This window comes from Vanellus vanellus (assembly GCF_965231255.1).
Source record: "Vanellus vanellus genome assembly, chromosome: 8".
In the NCBI taxonomy this organism is placed as follows: Eukaryota; Metazoa; Chordata; class Aves; order Charadriiformes; family Charadriidae; genus Vanellus; species Vanellus vanellus.
This window is the reverse complement of record NC_138913.1, coordinates 13,403,279-13,412,464: the sequence shown is the minus strand read 5'-3', so window position 1 is coordinate 13,412,464 and position 9,186 is coordinate 13,403,279.

Sequence of the window (9,186 nt, the reverse complement as noted above, 5' to 3'; positions counted from 1 at the left end):
AAGCCCTAGGCTGGACGCAGACTCACCACGGGGAGCAGCTCTGACTATGGAGAGGATGAGGTGGACCTCGCTTCGTTAGCAGGCCTTCCTCGCTCCCGTGCTGCAGCAGTGTGGTGAGCTGGAGCAAACGTTTGCAGAGGAGGTGCTGGGCTCTAGCTCTAGTTTAGGGAACACTTCAGGAGGTGGCATTTTTCTCCTTGGCCACCACCAAGGAAGACAATAAAAGCAACAAGAAACTACACTGAACGGCCGTCTCCCTTCTGTTTTGAAATCTGAGCACTCTCCCAGATGAAGGCATTCCTCCCATCTAGAACTCATATTTGGAAAGCCACCCTATATTGTAAATGGGAAATATTCTAATTGCATTCACTGGTCCTAAACTCTAGGTGAGCTTCCCTAGACAAAGCTCCTAACTTTGTTTTAGTTTAGTGCCCAAACCAAAATGGCTCTGTACCATATAGGGACCAGAGCAAGGCTAGGACAGAACAAATGACAAGTAAAAATAATGACACCACGAAAAAGCACGTGGTCCTGACCATCAGAAATGCTGAATAAACAAAGCTTCTGTGGAACAAAATTAGCACGAGTTGTAGGAACAGCCATTAAAAAAATCAGAGCAATTATGCCCTTTAGTTTTTGCCACGTTTGTTATTTTCACCTCTTTCTTCTCACAGACGAAATGGGGCAGGCCAGTTGTTTTTCCTATTCAAGTCCGCTTTGCTCCCTGGGCTATCACGCTGCTGGCACAGACCCGCAGAGACAGGACTTCCCGCACTTCAGGAGAAGGCTGAAGTGGGGCTATTTTTTCAACATCAAACTATTCCTGTTCGCCGTACACTCTGCTTCCAAAAATAAAACAAGCATCCGAGTCTTTAAACAAGCGGACAGACCCTTTAAAGTTTCATAACAATGTTTTAAACCTGGGGTAGGATGGATGGGAACAGGCACGCATTTTCCTACTTATGGGAAATAATGAAGAAACCAACGTTTCTGGGTACGAAATGCTGGGTAATAACAAATCAGAGGTCTGTCGCTGAGCCCGTTCTGCCAGCCTGCCCCTGTGAGAAAAAGACAGTGAGAAAGGGTTTTTTTTTGCACTGATGAACTTAAAATGAAAGGAGTGGTAATACACGGGAAGGAAGAGGGTAGACAGGTACGTGGCATGGAAATGACTTGCCTGGAGCAACCGCACAAGTAGGCAGAAATATGGCAAATATAACCTGTCTCATTCCCTCAGCCCTGTTCCCAAAACTAGTTTGGGAATGAATTGGGGGAAGGGGAGGAGGGAGCAGCAATTTGAACACGGCAAACGCTCCAGTTTAAACCATATCTTCCCAAAGAGGAACCGAGGGTGGGGGCAGGGGAGATGGCTATTATTAATGTCCTTCCGTATATAGCAAAGCAGACATCCTGCATAATGGCAACACAATACATCAATAATAGCCCAAGAATAGCTTCCTACTGTTTTTTTTTCCCCTGACAGTTAGAAACATAAAGGGAAAAATCAAGCTGCTGAGATAAATAGCTGAGTCTCCACCCCCACCTCAAATTGCCTTGGCATATTTTAAGAGATAAATGGTTCTATGAGAAATTTAAATAGCTTTCTCTTTTCTTTTTTGGCAGCTGCAGGAACTGGGTCAGGTGTAGAAATTATTAATTTCGAAGCCTGAAAAACCTATGCTTGAAACCAAGGTTTTTTTTCCTTTAAAGCATCAACTTTCTTAGAAGTAGAGTTAGAAAAAAAATAAAAAATAATTGAGGTTTTTTTTTTTAACAGAAGTCAAACCAAAAATAATTAAATAACAGTGCAAGCTGCAGAAAAGGGACAATTTGCATAACAGTTTAATGGACATTAAAAGTATCTGTAGTGGATTGTTAATATTTTTTTTTGCATACAGTATTCGCACAGCGGCTTTCGTTCCTCTTGATCAAACGTAGCCCTGGGAGCATGCCTTGAAGAAAAAGACTGGGGGGCACCATTCTGTAAGTTTTACCCTAACTTTAGTGCACATTCCAGAGGGACAAGAGATTACTGCCAGAGTGACCAGCACCAAACGCTTTCACAAGGAGCCCATTTACTTATTGCCAGGTCTCAGGACTGACGCCCCAGTGAGCTGATCCGCTCGAGGCTGCGCTCGCTGGTGCTCAGAGCTGGTGAACTTGGTGCTGAACCACGCGTAAATCACTGCCTTCCCCTTTCCACTCAAGTTACTCTTGCTTTACACATCGATACCAGGGTTTCTAGCCCAGCTTCTCCGCAGGATGCCAAAATCCACCTCCCCCCTCATGTCATATGTGGAAGGATCTCTTTGCAACCATAAATCCCCAAATCTTACAGAAAATGAAAGACCAAATCCTGTACTAACTGCTTTGGCCAAAGAAATGCTGAGATATAAACTCCCTCACGGGATAGTACACTAGTTAAGACCTGTAAAAGGTTCAAATTTCCAGTCCTACAAAGACTTCAAGATTTCGAAAGATACCCAGTTGGCTTGCAGCCCGCTCCTTCCACTGCGCTGCTGGTAAAATCCCCCCTGTTCCTCACGCTCTGTTCCGTGTCCCAAATCAGGCGAATACCCGAGAAGGAGGAGGACTCCCTCGTTTAGACTTGCTGCACCTCCGCAGGGCTCACGGCTTGTGCTCTACTTCCCTTAGTGACCAATCAAAAATTTAAAAGGTGACAAAGACACAGATGTAAATAGAACTGCAGAGCCTAGAAAGTCAGAGCACAGATAGGATCAGAAGACAGACTGTAATTACAGGCCCTGCTCCTTATTACATAGGCCAGTTGTGCTACATGAGCCTTCGGTGGAAACTTCCTGTGTAATTAATAAAGGAGAAATAGAATACTTTTGCAATCACTTTTCTAGCTTTCACTGTGGGGGTCCAATCCTGCCATCCTGGATTAGCTCTAATCATAGACAATCTTTCTCTGCATAAACTAAAGGCATCTGTTCCGTAAGACTGAAAAAAAAAAAAAAGAAAAAGAAAAAAAGGAAAAAACCCTCATTGCAAACCTACACCATGCAATCAAGAAGGAAAGGAAATCTATCCTGAACACCCCCACCCAGATCGTAATCTGACAATGTTTTCAAGGCATCTGGCAAAAAAGAGGAAGAAAGAAGAATGCTATGAAATATTTAAAATCCTACTTCTGTCAGGAATACGTGAGAGGAGAAAGGTGAGTTTGAAAGGGCTGCATTATTTGTAAGCCAAAACCTGAAAGCACCACCTTTTGCATCGGAGCACGAGATGCCCTTGGCCCAAGCCAGAACGGTCCTGAGAACAAGTACCAGGCGCTGATTCAACAGGGACTGGCATGACGAGTCAAGGCCGTGTGTGAGCAGGTCCAAAGAAGCTGTCCTGCACACCACGGTACGTACCACGGGACGTCAAGGGTAAGGCAAACGAGAGAGTTAATAATACAGTAAAATAGCCGCGTGTTTGCAGGCCATAACTGATCCTCCTCATCTAAAGCTTCAATTGGATTTTCAACAGCACGGGAAACAGGGCATCCCCAAGGCAGGATTTCTCCTAAAAGCACTTCTACTGCTGAGACCCTTACCAAACAGGGGCACCCAAAGAAGGGCAAACTGCTGGATGAGATCTAAGAAGCACTGAATGGCCCTTTGCTTTGCTCCTGCAGCCAGGATCTTGCCCTCTCCATTCAAAAAGTTCCACCGGTGTGGAGCAACTTTGCAGAAAGATCTCAGCCATGCCAGACCACTGGGGCAATCCCAACCTGCGCCACGAAAAGCAGGTGCAGAAAGAGGCTGGACGTGCCCAGCTGTCATAAGGAGGGGAGCACTCAAGCAGACACTCAGGAGTTACGATGCTCAGATGCGCCTTTGCCTTGGTCACATCCACCTGCCCACGCTACAGTTCCAGTAGAAACCATAAAAGACTTCAGGACAAGCACTGGGCATACAAACGGGATCAAAATGGTCCTGAAACACTGAAACAAAAGACTTTGGAACAAAACTGGCACAGCCACAATCCCCACAACACTTGCATAAGATAGAAAGAAAGAATCCCTAGAACATATTTATCAAAAGCCATTTTATGCAGATTTTTCCTTCTGAATATTTAAAACATGGCGAATATTAAACTTCAGAGATTCTTAATACGTTCCAAAGCCCCACAGACCTTTGAAATGCTAGCTCATCAATATGCAACATCTAATCTTGTCCAAAAAAAAAAAAGGGGGAAAAGAAAAGCTATTCATCCTCTGCACATAGAGGTTACAGCGAGAATCCCAAGGAAAGAAAAAAAAAACCAACAAACCCACCAGAACTTCCAGCATCTTATGCAATAGGTTAAATTTACTCTGGTTGGGAAAGTTTCACTTTCTGCAAGAGAGAAAGTGCCTGTACGTGCATTGCTGCTGGAAGCTTCTTCTGAAGTGTGAGGCTGAAACTGTGTAGCTGGATTACAGTAAGTAGTTTATTAAAAAAACCAAGGCTTGTGGCTTTGCATCCTGTTCCAGTCCAATGTAGTCTCAGGATCCCCTCTCCAAAGGCCAGCAGACAGTGCGCCACCTAAAAATCCATTCTAGTCCAAAATGCTGTGGTTGAAATGGCTTTGCTTGTTTATAAAGTTTAGTGTTTCGTATCGCTTGCATCTGACCTTCAGCAGAAAAGAAAAGCTCAGTTAAATTGTGCAAATATGTACCAAATGGGAGCAAGGGAAAGCAGCCAAAAATGCTGCATGAGCTTTTGCAGGGCTGCAGCCTTTTAGGAGCACCAGCGAGATGAACTGGATGAGAGGCCAAATTGATTTAGGCTCCAGGCAGGAGCTTAAAACACCATGACATCCAAATTCACAAAGAAAATTTTCTGTTACTGCAACCCCAAATTTCCTGCACATGAAAACACTGTTTTCTTTCATCTTTAGGAGATGCTCGTTCTGTAATCCGACATTTAAAAATGAGCAAACAAACAGGAGTCAGCTGACAAAGGATTCTTGCTGGTGAATGGAAGTAGGTCACTCTGAGTATTTTGCCTTTACAGTCTGGCTTAATATTAGTGTCGTACACAAAACAGTAACAAAACTGCACTGGAGACAGGGAAAAACTCTAATTTTGTCTTTTCTATGAAAATGAGCATTAACATTCTGCATTAATGTGCAATGCCTCCCTAGTACCCGATAGCTGGTTAATTAAAAAAAAAAATCAACCACAAAGCAAACCACACACTAAATTAAACAGCAACAAAACCCCCTTCCTGGTCAGCCGGCATTTAAAGACATCTAAGTATGAGTAATCGGGCAGAGAGGAATTTTCCTGAAGGAACATAAAAGAAAATGAAAGCTCCACATACAAGACCAAATAAAATCTCCCGTCTCTCACGAATGCAAATTCTGGCTGCCCTTTTACACAAACATATTAAAGGAATAAAACTGGAGGAAAAAATAAAAGAGGAAAAACTAATAAATTCGGTTTTGGAGAAAAAAAAATATTTAAAAACAAACAAACTATCCTTCAAACAAATTTCTTCATGATAAATCCCTGCAATCATGTGGTTCTAAATTACACAGTTAAATACGACTGAAAAAGTAAGGCACAATTTCATAATAATTTTAAAAGCAATAATTATAATCATTTTCTTTGATATCCATGTGGCAGGCCACTGAGACTATGGATGCACAAAACTACTTGATTAAAGATCTGGAAAAGTTTTTCCAACTACTAGCTAGGACTCAATACCTCTGTGAAGTAAGTAACATACCATCTTCGCTGCAAAGATGAGTGCGCGTTGAGCAAAAGGAAAAAGCGGGTAAGAGAGCTGCTTGAGGACAAAGAGAAGCAGAGGCAAAAAAAGTAGAGACACCCCAAGTGTCATGTTCCCGGGGAGGCACTCTAACCCCTGGAAACGTAAAGGTAATGCCACCACCTGGGGCTTCTGTTTCCTTCCTCATTTTCTAAAAGATCTAAGTATGATGGGAAATGTGGACAAACAGTAAAATTTAAAAAAAAAAAAAAAAAATGTCGTTTGAACTGAATGCTCTCGATACCAGTGGTCAACGCCATTGCTTCCGCGTGTAACATGAAGCCAAAGAGACCAGGAACACGTAGCCAGGGATAAAGTCCAGTGGGGTGTAAGTAGTAGCGCTCAATATTGCAGTCTGTATTTCTACTTAGTTGTAGCCCCACCACCACCTCACGTGTGTGTGAGGGCATATGCCAGAGCGGTCTGCAAGTGTTTGAGCTTAGTTTTTTCAGACCGCAGCAGAGAATTTCCAGCCTGAAATGACAGCTGTTCCTCAACGTCCACCAGGAAACCTATTGACATTATGGTTTTTCTCTTAGATTTTGAGATGCTGGGTGAATGTTACAATTTCACGAGTTTAAAGTCTACTCTCTCCCACGCTCCAAATGCCATTCAGGCAGTTGACTGTTGCAAACTCAAACTTGAAATGCTGAGGAAGCCAGGCAGTATTTCTAGAAATGTTTAAGGAGAAATGCCATTCCCAAGCCCAGAAGGGTATGTAGACATGAAATTCAATCAGTATCTCTTGACTGTCATGGCAGTTGCCATAACGGGCTCATATTCTTCAGTAATTTCAGGGAGGGGAAAAGAAACAAAGAAAAAAATTGCAATTGCCACAGAAAAAGACCCTGGCACTCCCCATAGCCAGCCACTCCATGGCTTTAAGACGGGAAAGACAAATGAACCGAACAGAAGTAACACTGCTATTTTAAGAAGACTCACATTATTTTGATTGTTCTAACAAAGGAAACAGTGAGTTCAAAATTAGCAAAACTAGTTAAAAATAGGGGAAAAATACCTTGTGAAAAGTTTCTAAGCTTTTTTTTATTTCACCAGGTCCAATATTGAACTGTTTCCCAAGAACACATGTGCTTGTTTTTAAATAGAATTTTTATCCAAAGAAGTTTTCAAAATCATCACAGAAACTAATTTACCAGCAGAAGAAACCCAAGAACTACAAAAAAGCGAGAAAGAAGACATGGGTTTTTGAGAAATGAAAATATTTGTCAACGATCCTGAAATTTATTTAGATAAAAATTCAGTATGGTTTTAATCATAAGAGCAAAACAAAAACCTGTTGTGGATAACATTGCAAAAAGAGAGAAATTCTCATTTAAAAAGTGGCCCTTCTGACATCACATAATTTAGTGTAAAAATTGTGACCAGCTCTAACTGGAAATAGTGTTCTCACAGCTCTCTATTAGCTTGTACTTTACTAACCTCTAGATAGTACTGAGTTCCTGCTGTCCTATGGCAACAAACCCGCAATTACCATCACTAGTGTTTTCTCGTGGGAATTTCACCACGGTGAGATTCTTCAGCACATCTCTCTGATAGCCCCGACTTATTGAAGTCAGTATTGAAGTCTACATAAAGTATAGTCAACCCAACTTGGTGAACAAATAGCAAATCAACATGATGAACCAGCTGCAGGAACCAGATATCAATAGAAAACAGTTATAAACTCAAATCCTTTCTGAGCCATTCAGCTGAAGCACAGGCTGTCTAGCATTTATCTCTAATGCTGAAGGAGGGCAAAGACACAGGATTTCCCTCGAGGACCTTCTTCTGGGTCCTGTTATCCCTCATCTGATGGACTTTCTCAAAACCAAAAGGAACCAGCATTTATCAAACCTAAGCTAGGATTGGCTGACCATGGCCAGGCAGCAGCCGTAACAGGTCCAAAGAGATTTCAGTGTGACTTGTTGCATATTCTCTTCAACAACCACCATTTCTCTAAAAGACGCTTTTTTCTTATGCTTGTCAGGCACATTTTGCTGATAGGCGGAAAGTCAACTTAAGGCCTGTATCTCATGAAAAGTCTCGCTCCTGCCGTCAGGATGAACACTATTATGTAGAATTCACTCTGATAAACACTTTGGTACTCCCACGCCTCTATGATTAAGTCATTACCCAACTGTTTCGCAGCTGTGATAAAAATCTAAAAATTAAAATATTAAAAAAAAACAAAATTAAAGGTGCATTATCTGATAGGCTAAGGCAATGGTGTTGTCTTTTTAAAAGCAACGTTCAGGCAATGATTAAAATAAGTGACAATAAAACCATCACATTCACAAAATACTAGTGTTAGCCTTGGGGATATGCTTAAGGATTGGGCTGTAACCAAGGCAACCCAATCTTCTGGAGAAAGTTGAAGTAGACAGTTTTAAAGCCATGGTTCAAAGATACAGTAAATCCGGCTGTAGGGCTACTTGTGACATATGGAAAGTGCCACAGCCACCAGACGCAAAGCACTGATCTTGTAATAACTCATCCTCCAGTCGTCCAAATGCTGCATCGGATCATCCACCAGGTGCCCTCCTGCAGTAGGCGTAAGGGCAACACAGGAGCCGTTTCATGAGTTCTGGGTAATTTGACAGAAATTTGACTGTGCCCACATCCTACCCAGATCAAATCTGTATGACTGGGTGACACAGAATCAGTCTGATATCAATGACTGTAGACCCGTGGCTTACATCACACCATGCAATGGCTTTAAGCCTGTGCTTAAACAAACTCCATGGGCTTAAATATTTTGCTGAATTAGAACCTGATCCTGGACCCACCTGGGCCCCGTCTGGCTGCACAAATCATGGGATCAGGCCCAACTTGCCAAGAAATGCTAGACAAAGCCAAAGCAGCATGAGCAAAAACTCTGCAGACTTGAACAGAAATGTCTGTGTGATCTTCCAACTCTTTCTGAAAGGAACAGTTTGGACATTACCACAGCCACGGATGATGTGAAGTTTTATCATGGCTAAGAAGTGCACCTTAAGAAAAGCAAGGTCTCTTTGGCAAAAAGACTCCTTTCTTTGGAACAGATAAAACAGGATCTATTATAAATATGTGATAAATATCGTGATGAAGCAATATCCCAGTGGTTCTTAATTGCAGTGCAATTGAGATAAGTCCACCAGCATTTCCTAATTAAATCCTGAAGCATCGGAGGGGAGATTTCCATACACATGCAGGCGATGAGAGCCTCTGTGATGTACATACATTTATGCAGTATCTTCTGAATATATTTATACCAATCAGAGGCCAAAACCACACGCATTACAGCAAATAAAGAGTGTTTTGGACGCTCACTCCTTCCAACAGACAGATGGCTTCGGCGTTTCAGGGGTGAAAACAAAAGCATGGTAGTACTTTTGCCCAGATGTGTCAGGTCTAGAAATTAGCCACAGTACCTCAAATA